General features: G+C 39.7%; 1 long non-coding RNA gene across 1 annotated transcript; it reads left to right on the forward strand.

Annotated features, from left to right (window-relative positions):
- Positions 1 to 11,921: 11,921 nt before the first annotated feature.
- LOC306806668 lies at positions 11,922 to 13,703 on the forward strand. Its single transcript, XR_013775521.1, has 3 exons — positions 11,922 to 11,945; positions 12,353 to 12,520; positions 13,469 to 13,703. It is a non-coding gene; the product is annotated as an uncharacterized lncRNA (long non-coding RNA).
- The last annotated feature ends 500 nt before the right edge of the window (positions 13,704 to 14,203 follow it).

A 14,203-nucleotide genomic window follows, 5' to 3' on the forward strand; every position in this document is an offset into this window, starting at 1 on the left:
AATTTTTAATGCAGTTTGGAGTGCTCTGGATGTCTGAGTCCAGCCTGGCCTGTCAGTGTTCCAGGAGAGGGGTATTATTCTCTCCCCAGTCCCATTCCAGTTTAATTAAAGAAAACTGACACTTCCAGCATGAAAACCATCAGCACTCAAAATCAGGGAAATTCCTATTCATGCTTCACTTAAGACTTCAAGTCCTAATGAGAGCTGCAGTGGCACAAAATGAAAATTATTCCATTTATTCCAGATAATTTCAGAAATAATCCAATCACCATATTTAAGTATATTTAAGATAAGGTGATTTCAAGCAAAATGTTGTTCAGTGCAAGATGATCCTGCTTGGGTGGAGCCTCGTGGGTGTATTAGAAATGTTACTGTCCCAAGATGTTTACAATTTCTTTATCAGGTGGTTTTCATGTCTGGAAGAGGCGTGTGACACTTATTTTTAGGTTCTGTCCTTTTCTTTCTCTCCTTGCAGCTCCCCCAATATCAGTGTTTCCTTAGAAACCCTGGCTGTCAGCTGGCATCACAAAAATCAGAGATGACACCCAGCTGCCTTTTTGGGGGAGGTGATTCTTGTGCAAACAACGTGTTTTCTATTGCTGACTTTAATCCTCCTCCTGCAAAACAATAATTTCAATCAAGATTTAGGGCAGGGAGGGGCCTTTGCACTGAAGGGAGGATTACCCCCAGGAAAAGCTGATTGCTATGCAGAGGTGGAACCTTTCTGAGCCCCAGGTTGATGCTGGATGGATGTGTTGTCATCAGAGCTGCATGCTGGGCTTGCATAAGTTTTTGGAGGTGTTTATGTAGGAGCTGTCCCCAGGGTGATGTTTTATCAAACCTTATTACAAAAGTGCTCCTCTCTGCCTGCCACCGAGAGCTTTGGGGGCATTGAAATGCAGAGTTGTGTCTGGTCAAGGATAAGCAGAGGCTGTGATTCATATTCATGGCAGAGAGAACTCCTAGAAACCTCCAGAAGGTTTTTATAGGGCCTGCAGCTGTGGTCACCTGCAGGGATGAATCCCAGAATGGTTTGGGTTGGAAGGAACTTAAATCCCATCTGGATTTACCCCCTGGTAAGGGCAGGGACACTTCCACTGTCCCAGGGTGCTGCAAACCCCAGTGTCCAACCTGGGCACTGCCAGGGATCCAGAAACCTCTGCCACATCCAGGGATTTCTGCCACATCCAGGGATTTCTGCCACATCCAGGGATTTCTGCCACATCCAGGGATTTCTGCTGTATCTTTTAGTTCTTCCTCTAACAAAAAAAACCCACAAACAAACAAAGAAAGCAGATCAGAATTAATCAGAGGGAAATACTTGAGGAAAGGTGACTGTGCTGAGCTGCTTTTGAAACTCAGATGAAGGAACAGTGATAATCCCATTACAGAGGAGCCACAGATGCTTTCATTCAATCCTACAAACCAGGGGAGCCCACTCAGAGCCTTCCCTGCCCTCAGGAAGTTTTTGGGCTGCAGGGGAAGGTGCAGAGAAAAGGGATGGTGGTGATGGGGAGACTGTGTGGACATGGAGATGCTGAGGAAGGACATCCCATTCCAGGGCAATCCAAACCCTCAGCTCCAGGAAATGCAGCTTTATAGACTTAAGATTTAATTCATTTTTGGCTAATTTGGGCAGTGAGGCTGTGCCAGCCCTGGGAAGGGGCACTTGGTGCCTTCTCTTTCTTGAACCCCCTGAGGCCAAGGAGGAGAGTTTTATTTTCTGTTTGCTGAGTTCAATTCTTCCCTCTCTTGAATTCAATTCTTTCATGAGCCACAGCTTCAGGGCCTGCAGCACAAAATCTCTGCCAGTGTTACTAGGTCAGATCTGCTGTCCTTTATTTATGTTTATTTTATAACTCAGCAAGAAGGGTCAGGTTTGGTCTGTGGCAAAGGTCATTTCTTTGTGAGCAGACTTTGATGGACTAAGATACAAAAGGTGATAAAGTTATCACTTGGAAAAAGTCTCTTGTTAGAGCACAAATATTATGAATTCATTCTTTTTTTTTTTTTCTTCTTTTTGCCTTGAATTAAAACCCACCAAGTGCAGCTATCTTTGGTTCCCTTGTCTGACACAGCTTTGCCTGTCTGTAAATTTTCTTTCAAATTAGCAGCCTGAGTTTTCTTATCAACCCTTAGCCAGTTGCAATTACTGTCACTCTTTTCAGCACAGTTAATAGGTTTGTGCCAACCAAACTGAAACTTTTGTCAGGAATTGTGATTTTCCTGAGTGCCCTGAAGTTGCTGATATTGTTTTAAACATAAGAGCTTTTTTAGACATGGGGGTGACAGGCAGAGCCAAACTTTGCTCTCTGACTTCCCAAATTGCACTGGGCAATTCAGAAAAAGCAGAGGGCATGAAGGATTATTTTTCCTCTCATTTTTGTGAGGGATTATATATATATATATATATATATATATATATATATATATAATTTTTTTTTTAATAATACAATTTAAAGTAGAACAAACAGAACATGCACAAAAAAACCCAGCTTTTGAAAAAACGTGTGGTACAAATGTAGGGAATCTTTTGGGAATCACTGTGATGCATCTAAAATGCTGTTGAAAATGTTAATTAGTCCCATGTATCCAGTACAAAAAAAAAGGAAGTTTTCATAATTAAGAAATATACAGAACTAAGAATAAAATAGACTCAAATGTCAGACAGCTGGACATGTCTTGCTGTGTTTTCTCATTTTTGGGAAAAGATCTTTTATGGGAAAGAATCCTATAGAGGTGCAGGTATTTCTTCTGAGCAGAAAGGTGTTTTAAGCTTTTTTCTGATGGAAATACCACTGAGGATATTTAATTTCTCTTCCTGGTTTTCCTGCCAGTGAATATTTGGGAATTTCCCAGTTTAGGGACTTTTGAGGTCATGGGAAAGGGATCTGTAACATTTCTGGGGAGCTGCTGTGAAACCCAGGAAAGTTTGGGACCCTTGTCCCTGGGGCTGAGCCCTCTGCATGGGAATTCCTGTAAAAAATGAGGGTTCACAGGGGATTATTTTTGGAAAAAGAACAAGTTTTCCTGATTTAAAAACATCCTTGATATGGGACAATGAGGCTGAAGGAGTGAGGGCTCCTTTGCTACTTTTCTGATTTAACTTTGTGAGGAGGGAGCTCTCAGATTTTTTTTTTTTTTTTCTGAATATGTATTTACATACAACACTGGAAGGGAATTTTCTATTTCTCCCAAGTTTTCCAAGTTTTTTGCTCCAAGTGAGCCCAAGCAGCACTGAGATCTCTGAGACCCATTTGAGCTCTCAGAGGATTTTTTTACATTTTTTTTTTTCTGAACACATATTTATATACAACATGGAAGGGAATTTTCTATTTTTCCCAGATTTTCCAAGTTTTTTGCTCCAAGTGAGCCCAAGCAGCAGTGAGACCCATTGCAGCAGTGGCTGCTGATGCCACCTCTGAAGAATTCTAATGGGATTGATCCTGATTTGACAAAACTGAGGCAATGTTGCAGCCAGACCCTCCCAATCCTCATTATTAGTGTGTCTCTAAACAGGTATTTTCAGCCTCCAAAAGGATAAAGGACAAGAATTGCTGTAAAAAAAAAAAAAAAAAAAAAAAAAAAAAAAAAAAAAAAAAGGCCCAGACTGCTAAAAATACATTTTTTCTGGGGTTTGAAGTCACATTCAAGCTTCCAACAGAGAAATTAATTTGGTTGTCCCTGACAGAGCCTTTGCTCCCTGTGGGTTTCTCCACAGAATGTTTCTTCAGGGGACAATTAAAACCCACAGAGGGAGAAGGGGATGGACACAGACCCCAAATGCTCCTTTCATTACTCCCTTCTCTTCACATCTCCTTCCTGGCCTGTCTCTTTCTTTGGTTTTGTTTTCCATCAGCAGGATCCAGTCTCTCCCTGAATATATTTCCCCCAGTAAAATCACTGGAAATAGCCCACATTTGATCCTACACAAAATGTTTTCATGAGGATTGAAATCCAGCTGAGATCCAAAAGATATATTTATAGGAACTAAATAAATTAAAAAAAAAAAACAAACCAACTTTCCCCCAGCAAACCCAACTTTCAGGAATAAAAGTTCCTGCTGATATCCTGTTTTTCCCTTTTTTTCCTTCCTTTCACTCTTAGTTTTTTCTAAATGCAAAGTAGACAGTAAAAAATTCAGGATCAGGCTCCCACTGTTCCTGTGGAACCATCAAAAATATTTGGTCCCAAATTTTTGCAGGTTATGCAGAGTAAAGCAGAGGGAGAATTTTTTGGTTTTGGTTGGCCCCAGGAGAGTGGAACCTACACCAGCCTTGGAGGATTTCCATCTTATTCTGCCACCCCAGCTCTTTAAAATCCCCATTCTGCTGGATTCTTAATTCCTGATTTTAAACCAGTCATTGGGTGAACAATTATTACAGAAAAAAGAAAAATCTCTGCAACTTGAAGCATAAGATTTTTTACACTTATGTGTTCTTTTACACTTTCCTCACTTAAAACCTGTGGGATTGCCCTTCCTGAGCTTCCAGCCACTTTCTGTGCAAATCTTCCTCTACACCTCAGCCAGAATAACTTCTGGAATTATTTATTTATTATTATTTATTATTTATTATCCCATACAAATATCAGCACTGGGTTATCCTTCAGAACTCTGTGCCAGCAGCTCCTTGGGGTGGCAATCCCTGAATTGTTCTGGTGGCTGTTGGGGCTGTTAATTTATAATTTTTTCCTGCTGTTTGCATTTCTAGGTAGAAATGTTTGCTTTTTTTTATTTCTTCTTGTGTTTTCTTGTTTTTTTCATTGCCAAAATCCAGCATCAGTGGCTACATCAAACAAAGCTGATTGAGGCTGGTGAAGTGTGATGGATTCCATTTTAATGGGAATATTCAACCTACAGATGGGCTTGGGGAGAGGTCACCTGAGTTCAAGTGAGAATTTCGATGCAGATTTGTGGATTTTGGAGATGGCAGCACCAGGATGATTTTGTCTGATCTCCTGCTCAGCACAGGCTGTGGAATTGTGGAATTCATCCCCACCCCAAGCACAGAATTTCCCCTGCAGATATTTGATTTCTCCTCTGTCCCAAATTGGAGCTGACCTCACATCCAGGTCAATTCAGGAGAAAAACTTGCAAGGTCTCCCCTGGAATCTTGACGTGGTTAATCTCAACTATTCCATTTTATTTCTTTTTTAATTGTTTGTTGTTTTCAGGAGTGTTTGGTGAGAGCTCCAGAGGGAGGATCTGACAGCCTTGCTCAGTGATGGATTGGAATGTCACATCAGCATATGGTGAAAGGAGGGAAAGGCAAGAGGGGAAGCCAAACCAGAGCTCATTTTTTGAAACACTCTGGGAATTGGGTTGGTGACTAAATAAAGCTATCTCACCACCAAAAGTACAGCAACAACAGCAAAAAAATTGATCTGAAAATAAATCCCTTTTTAAATCTTTTTTCATTTTTTTCTTGCAGAAAATCATCACATTTTCCTTGTTCATTTTGAGTGATTTTTTTTTTATTTATTTTTTTTTCCCAGCAGGATTTCTCTCTTTCCTGGAGAAACAATGAATCTGTGCAACTTTTTCCAAAAAAATCCAAACCCATATTTGATTCTTCCCAGCCAAATCCTGGCATTGCTGTGTCAGCCAGCCAGGACAAACATTGCACAAGGTACTGTGAGCCCAGCTCCCTGCTCTTTGTTCTCCCCAAAAAAGACATTTTTTCCTTGAAATTGTCTTATTTGGTCTGACAGGAGCTCGGCATGTGAATAAAACATCCTGGGATGTGAGTAATGATTGCAGAATCAGATGTTCTGCACTGAACTGGTTTGAAGATGCTGGAATAAATAAAATAAATTAACTTAAATTAAATTAAAATAAATAGAAAAATAAGAGGGCAAATGTTCATTTTCATTTTGCAGTGTTGGCTGAAGTGGGTGAGTTGTCTTGGAGCTGGCTCAGAGCTGGGAATTCTGAATTTCAAGTGTTCCCATTTGAGATTGGGGCGTTTCAGGAGGTGAAATGGGCAATGACAGGATGGCAAATAGGGGACAGGAGGGATGAATATTGGCAGGAGAAGGGGTGATACAGATCTTAAAGGTGATTTGGAGCTCAGTCACCAACATCTCTCTTTTTTTCTCCCCCCAGGGACAGTGTTGGATTGTGTGGTTGAAAGTGTGGAAGGAGTTGGAAGCCAGCTTCAGCTGAAGACAGATCCAACCAAATCCTGTTGTAGTCATGCATCCTCTCCAAGGTCTTCATCCTGAATCCTGGAATTGTTCAGGCTGGAAAAGCCCTCTGGGGTCATTGAGTCCACCCTGTGCCTTGTCCCCAGCCCAGAGCCCTGAGTCCAGACCTTCCACAGCCACCTGCAGGGATGGGCACTCCCAGCCTCCTGGGGAATCCCATTCCAATGCCTGGCCACCCTTTTCATTCCATGGAGAAATTCCTCCTGATGTATGAACACCTAGATTGTGGGCTGCCTTTGGGAAGAAGGGCTAAAAGCAATAAACAAATAAATGCACAGAACTCCACAAAACAAATCCTTAAACACAGAGGGCATAATGTGGGACAGATTGATGGTGGAGATCTTCAAACAAACCTTCCCTGACTGTGGCCAGAATCACCTCACCGTTCCTCACTTTATTCCAGGTCAAGACAAATGAAATTTGCAATTCACTGAATCATCTGCAGGGTCTGGAAGCAGTCTGTGTGCAGGAAGGACGTGCTGTGGGAGGGAGGAAGAAAACCCTGGGTGTTATTTTCTGTGTTTACAGCTCCTGACAGGATGGCTTTTAGGAATGAAGGTTCCGACGTGGCTCAGCACACGCACGCTGCAATTTGTCTGTCAGCCCTCTCAAAGTTCATTGGCATTGTCAACTCGTGTTTAACTCACTGGGGAAATGTGGATTTCATCCCTGGTGATCTCGTGGAGCACTTGGAGAGCCTGAAGGTTTCCCATTAGAGCCACGACCTCCCATCTCCTCCCCAACCTCCTCTGGAATTGCTGCATCTCTCCGTAGGCAAAATGACCCCAAATTAATTGGGAATGATTCTTTCAATCTGTGGCACCTGTTTGAAAGGATTAAATGTCTGATTGTGCAGGAATATCTCTGGATATCTGTGTGAGTAGGGGGTTCATAAAGCCAAAAGAAGGGCAAGGACAAAATCTTCCTGGTAGAAAATGGGACGTGCCAAATACAAAGATATAATATCAATATGTTGTGCTGGGGCATGCCCAGAAACGTGTGACAGGAATATTTTGGCACTTTTCTCCCTCTTTACATCTTTAAAGAAGAGTAGGAAACTTTGCAGCACTTGGGTACAACTTGAGGCCAACTTTTAACCAGCAGAAAACAACTTTTACCAACAGAAAACAACTTTTACCATCAGAAGCCCAAGGGCGCCAAGCTGAGGTTGATTTTCAATCTGAACCTGGTTTAAGGAGTTGGGGGATAGAAAGAATGGAGAAATATGTTCTGTTCTTGGAAAAAAAATATAGGAGACATGGATTCTGTTGGGTACAACCTGAAGACAACTTTTAACCATCAGAAAACAACTTTCAGGCACCAGAAGCCCAAGGGCACCCTGCTGATGTTCATCCTCAGTCTGAAGCTGGGTTAACAAGCTGGAGCAGGGGAAGAATGGAGATGATTTTTCTGCTGACTGCACAGAACTGTGTGTTTGTTAAACCCCAAGGGGAGATGATTCCCATGTGGTTTTGCCTTTTTTTTTTGGCCTCAGCAGAGCTAGGATGTGCCAGACTGGGTCACTGTGGACGTTGGAATTCTGGAATTTTTCCTCCCAGGCTCCTGCAGCACCTCAGCAAAGCTTTGCCAGGATCTGAAGAACATTTGTTCATCTCCACTTTGTTGTTCCACTCTCACTCCAATCCTTTTCCAGGACTCAAGAGTGGAAAGAATGCTGAGCAAGTGGTGATAATAATTCTGTGGCTGTCTCAGTAATGCCTCCATAATTAACATTTGTCCTTTCAATACAATAACTCCCTGTAATGCAGACATGAATATTCCATTTTAAATAGACACTGAATTCTGGGGATGAGTGGTGTAAACTTTAATTACATCTCACAAGTGCATTTCCCTCATAATCCCATATTTTTCATTAGACACAAAATAACATTTCTGCTTATAACATTTTGGATAGATTTTTTTTTTCTTTGCTTTGGTCTGTTTAAATACAAAAAAAAGCTGTGAAGAAGTAGAGGAAAGCCTGTTGACTTAGACAAATCAAATATGTACAGAGTAATTCATACAGAAAGTTTAATTTTTTTCCCTCTGTCTCAATAAAGATATGATAATTTTCTGAATCAAAATCTTAAGCTTCGTATTGCTACCATCTCTCCAGGAAAACAAATGCTAGATTCATTTGAAAGTTATTATTTAACATATTACAGAGATAAATCTCTCTCTTGTTACTGAAAGCTCCTGTTGCTGAGTTTCAGTAATTCAAGCAGAAATTTCTGTCATTTCTGAAAACAGACTCAAGAGTTTAATGTTGCATTTTTACTTGTCTCCAATTGACAGATCCTTTTTCTCTCCCTCTATTTTTTGAATATTATCTCTCCATTCTGCCTGTCATGGTAGTACCTGAAGTTTTGTGATACACAGACTTTGGCAGCGTTATTGATTTAAAAAGTTCCTGTGTCCTTCACATTCCATTCTGTTCAACTCCCCAGATAAGTTCATGGTTATATTCTGATCTGATCCAATTTATTTCAACAACAAGATATTGCTTGGAAGGAAATAAATCCTGCTCTCTACCTTTAGGAATTACCTAAATGTGTTAAAATCCAAGTTTAACTATTTTTCACAATTATTCTGGTGGGGTTTGATGCCTTTCTGAGGGGAAAAAACCTGAACAATATTCCCAGAATAACAAATCATTAGATGTGCTAGGCCAGCAGGTCCAGTTTTCCTGATAATTTATCTTAATTATCTTTTGGGGTGTTTTTCTATATTTACTCAGGTCTCCTTGTTTATATTGGAAATAAAAATAATCCCTCTGTCATCCTTGGATATTCCCAGCAGCCAAAAAAGTCTTTTCCATCTCTTTCCCCTCATCTCCCCAGCCCCTGCAGCCAAGATGATTTCCAAGGTAAAATTAATTTATAGTTTGTACCCCAAGCATTGCTCATCAGTGTGATGCTCTAGCACTCACATCATTATTTTTTGGGGGATTTTATTGTGTTTATTCCAATACCCATGGCAAAATTATTTGGTCTTCATTTCCTTCTTGAGCATAATAAATCAAATTCTGGCATTAATTATGTTACAACCACTTTTTATCATGGCAATTCAGACTAAAAAGGGCTGATTTTGGTGCTTCCACTGTAGCTGGTTGGGAGGGAGGTGAGTATCCACTGAAATAGGAAAATACAAAATAAACTGCCCAGAAATTGGCTCTGCTCTAAAGTAAATCTGAAATTTAAGTGTTTTAAAGTGTTTTTTGATGCAGAGTTTCTGCACAGGGCAAGAAAATCTGCACAATTCTTGGCCCAGCTCATGTTGCTCTTTTTTACTGGCTCAGGAACCTGAATTTCAGCTTCTTACCTGAGAGATTCAACCTTTGTGGGCAGTGGAAGAGCAAAAATCCCTTTGCCAGCAGCTCCTGTTGTAACTGTCTGCACTATTTTAGCAATTCCAGGTAACTTTGTGAGTAATTTTAATTTTACAGGGACTGAAAGGATTTTTTTTTTCCCAAAATGGTGAATATTGGTCTCATTTTCATCCAGATATTTTTATTCATTTTATTCATTTTTAATTTGGCATTCTTTTTTCTCTTCCTGTTCTAAACTCAGCTTTAAAAAATCAGTGTAGTATCTGGGAAATATGCTGGGAAAAAAAAAAAAGGCACATTTTTATGTTCTTTTAGCTCCTTAATTTACCAAGAAACTCAGTCTGACCCAAGACTTCAACAGGGAGAAAATAAATTTTTAGAACAACACTGGAAAAAAAAAAAGAAAAGAGTAAATAATTATTAAATGTGATATTTTGGTGGATAAGACTTAAACTATTTATATATTCTGTATATTCAATCAGAATTATTAAATTGCTGATTGCTGGTGAATTGTGGTGAGATCATAAAGGGGGCATAGAAATTCTTAGCCCAAAATGACAGAATTTAATTCCCCAATTCCCCAAAACTTGGGAAATTCTCCTTAAAGAGGATATCTAAAGTGACCACCATTAACCTGATGTTTATTTTTCATTTATTTCATTTCATAAAATGTGATATTTTCTTACTTTCTCCTCTGAATAACAGGAAACTTTGCTGTTGTTGTTTGTAATTAATAATTCTTGGCATTTTTGCTGCACATTTTGCTGGCTGTATTTATAGAACTGTATTTAATTCAACCTCACCTTAGGAATACAAATATATTAAATCCCTAAGTCATGGTTCTTTTTTTTTTTTATTTTTTCTTTTTTTAACTCCTCACATACATTTAGTAAAAGCACCATTTCCAAAATTCCCATCTGTTCTGCATGTAAATCCAGTTAATTATACACTGATTGACAAGGCTATAAAAGGAGATTTTTTTGGGAAGGGGGGAGATGATAGGTTTGGGAGCTGCACTAAAAATTCCCAGGTGGAGGAATTCTGCAGTTTTCCCATGGAAACTCTGGGTGGGAGTCAGGGAGATACAAACACACCCAACAAAATGTGCTCTGGCTGTCACCCAGGGGTGCCAGCAAAATTTGGGGTTTGTGTTTTACCCACACTGGAGTAATGTGAGTGTGGGGAGGGATCAATAATCAATAATCAATATCATTATTATCCAAAGGGTGATGGATTTAGCAGTTGAGGTGCACCAGGATTTGAACCTTAAATGCTGAATTTTTGTCTAAAAGTAGCCAGGGTGCAAGATGAGCCACTCAGTTTCTTTTTAATAAATCACCCACTTTAAAAAAAAATTTATTTCATGTTTCTCTGTCCTTTCTTTTCCTCCTTCTTTTTTCTTTTTTTAAAAAATTTACATAAACCACTTTTACTCTAGACAAGGAAGAGGAGAGCTTGTATTTTAAATAGATTTATGTATGAGCAGGGCTATTTCTGAGAGAATCTGGGAGAAACATTATCAGAAAATTTTGACAGAATTGGAAGGAAAATTGAACACAGAAAAAGGTCAAACAAAAAGCAGACAATTTCTTAATTGTATTCTTAACAAGGGTAATTAAGCACTGGAAGAGATTATTAATGGATGTGGTTCATGCAGCATCAGATATGAGGAGCCTTAAAATAAGATTGAATCTCTTCCTAAAATGCCTGATCTAATTTCAGCACGAGCTCTTGGGTTAGATGGAGGCACCAAGAAATAAAATCCCAATCTGTGGCACAGGAAAAAATGTTCACAATATTCCTGATGGCCCTGAAATATCTGATTCTGGAAAAACCCACCAGGAGAAAACACAATTGTTCTTCTAATGTGAAATGTGAGTGTAATCAGGTTAAAAAATTAACACATTGCCCAGACCACAGAATAATATTGGCTTTGTGGCTTTATTTATTAAATTTGTATTTATTCTTTTGAAAATTACAGATAAAAAGGATCAATCTGTGTTTTATCTTTTCTGATTTCACAGAGTTCATGTGATGCTTGTTGATCCCATCAACAAGAAACCCCTGGCTGTAGTTCCCAGGTGTTTGTAGGGAATTTTAGATCATTTCAATGGGATTTTGAGGATTTCTATTTAGCACAGGGGGAGGAAACAACACAGTTGAAATGTTCCTCAGGTGCTGCCACAGATCCAGGCCATGCAATTCCCTGTTCAGTGAAATTTGGGGGTGCAGGGGATGCAGTCCTGGAGCATCATTTAACTCTTGAGGGAACAGGTAAATCTGGGAATGTTTCGTTCAGGGATGAAGTGATTTTCCATGGATGGAATGGTTCCTCCATCCCATTGTCCTTCAGGGAAACTTTGGTGCAAAAGATGAATCCTGGGGCATAATTTAACCCTTGTGGGAGCAGGTAAATCTGGGAATGAAGTGGTTTTCCATGGATGGAATTGTTCATCCCCCTGTCCAGTGAAATTTGGAGAGCATCCTTTAGTCCTTGTGGGAACAGGTAAATCTGTGAATGATGTATTCAGGGAATTAAATGGTTTTCCATGGATGGAATGGTTCATCCCCCTGTCCAGTGAAATTTGGGTGTTTATGGGATGCAATCCAGGAGCATCCTTTAGTCCTTGTGGGATCAGTTAAATCTGGGAATGAAGTGTTCAGGGAATTAGATGGTTTTCCATGGATGGAAAACCCCTGTCTTTCAGAATCAGGAGCATCATTGAGTCCTTGTGGGAGCAGCTTAATCTGGGAATGTTTAATTCAGGAATTAAATGCCTTTCCATGGATGGAATGGTTTATCCTCCTGTCCTTCAGGGGGTTGTAGAGGATGAAATCAGGAGTGTTGAGTCCTTGTGGGGACAGCTCAATCTGGGAATGTTTAATTCAGGAATGAAATGCCTTTCCATGGATGGGATGGATCCTCACCCCACACTCAACAGCTGGAGCTCTGCTCCAGATGGGGAATGTCAAACACCCCACAAGGTAATTAATCTCCCCCAAACTCCCATCTAATTTAATGAGTTGTAGTTCACAGAGCAGTGTCAGCAAGCACCAAAACATTGGCTGAGATCTGTGGGGAACCTTAAATCAGGGAAGAGCTCTGCCCATGACTCCTGGAAATCAATCCAAAGCCTTCTCTGAATTTTGGATTATCAGGACAGCTCCTAGTCCCTCCTCATTTCTCAAAATAACAATTTCCCTCCAGAGGGTGAGCAAAGGCTCCCCTGGGCCAGGGGTGGGTGGGAGCTGGATCCTTCTGCCAGTGACATTCCCAATTTCCAGCCAGCAGAAATGCAGGATCTTTCCTCTCCTTCCCAGGAAATTCCATTCACTCTTTCACTGCTCTTTAATCTCGTTGCCACCATTGCAGCCGAGTGCAAATTCTTAAATTTGGTGGATTTGATGCTACAAAAATCCTCTAACTGGTAATTAGACTCCAGCCTGGATGTTTACAACCCCTGGCTCCATGTTTTCAGCCAGTTCTCTCCCTCTGAATTCCATGAGGGTCTTGGTGCAATAACAGGAGCTTGTTTCCTAATAATGGCTGAATGAGATTTTCATTTTTCCCTTTCTTACAACCAGGGATGCAAAAATATTTGTGTTTTTTCCTCGTAGCCTTTAATTTCTACAAGAACCCTTAATAACCAGTGCTTAGCCACCAGGAGGCTGCATTTATTTAAATCAATATCTAATTAGCTTCCTTAATACATTACCTTTCACTCCAGAAATGTAAGGAATTTAAGCAATTAAGTTTGGGCAATTATATCCTCCTGCTTGCTTTTGTTTCTGCTTGACTAAATTTTGCCATTTCTAGACTCCCAAATCGCATTGATTTCTTTAGTTTGTTGGTTTATTTGTGTATTTTTAAGGTTTTTTTTAAAAGGATTCTGGGGTGCAAGAATCTTTCCTCTTTATTTTTTTTTTTCCCAGCCAGTGGAAAATGAAGCTAAAGGATAATAAGAGTGATTTTATGGATTCATAACACAAAGCAAAGGTGAGATTTCCTCTTACTTCTACCTTGAAATTCCTTTGATTAAAAGAGAAAAATTACTTCTGTGCAAAATGTAGAGATTCCTATCCATAGGCAAAGCAGAATATTTGAGGAATTTTTTAGGTTGCTGGGGACAAAGAAATCCCTTTGAGGATTTTTTTGTGGTGGGGACAGGGAAATCCATCCTATGATACTTCATGGATTTGATACAATTAATTTTTAAGCCATTTAAGAAATTAAAATATTTTTTTTTTCCAAACAGGACCTGAAAAATAAAAATGAGGGAAAACATTTTCAGCATAAATATTAAATATATGGAGAACCAGACTTGGGACAAAATATTTCTCCTGTGTTCTTTGTAAAGCACCTGAAAGTTCTCACAATAAAAACCCATTAGGAAGGAGGATTCCCTGCATGGGGATTTGTGGGAATCACAACTTTCCAGGAAAAATGGAAGTGCTGAGTTTATTTTATTCTTAAATCCATGAAAAAATGAGCAACTCTTTTGGGCAGACCAAAGCTGATACACTCCTGCCAACCTCATTTCTTTATAGAAGTGGTTTATTTATATAAGGAGATTTATGCAAATCCTCGACACTGAGAACACCCTGCAAGCAACAGAATTTACAGGAAATCAAAGAATTCCTGGAGCTGCCAAAGAAACTCTGCAGAAC

This window comes from Erithacus rubecula (genome assembly GCF_903797595.1).
Source record: "Erithacus rubecula genome assembly, chromosome: 11".
NCBI classification, from domain to species: domain Eukaryota; kingdom Metazoa; phylum Chordata; class Aves; order Passeriformes; family Muscicapidae; genus Erithacus; species Erithacus rubecula.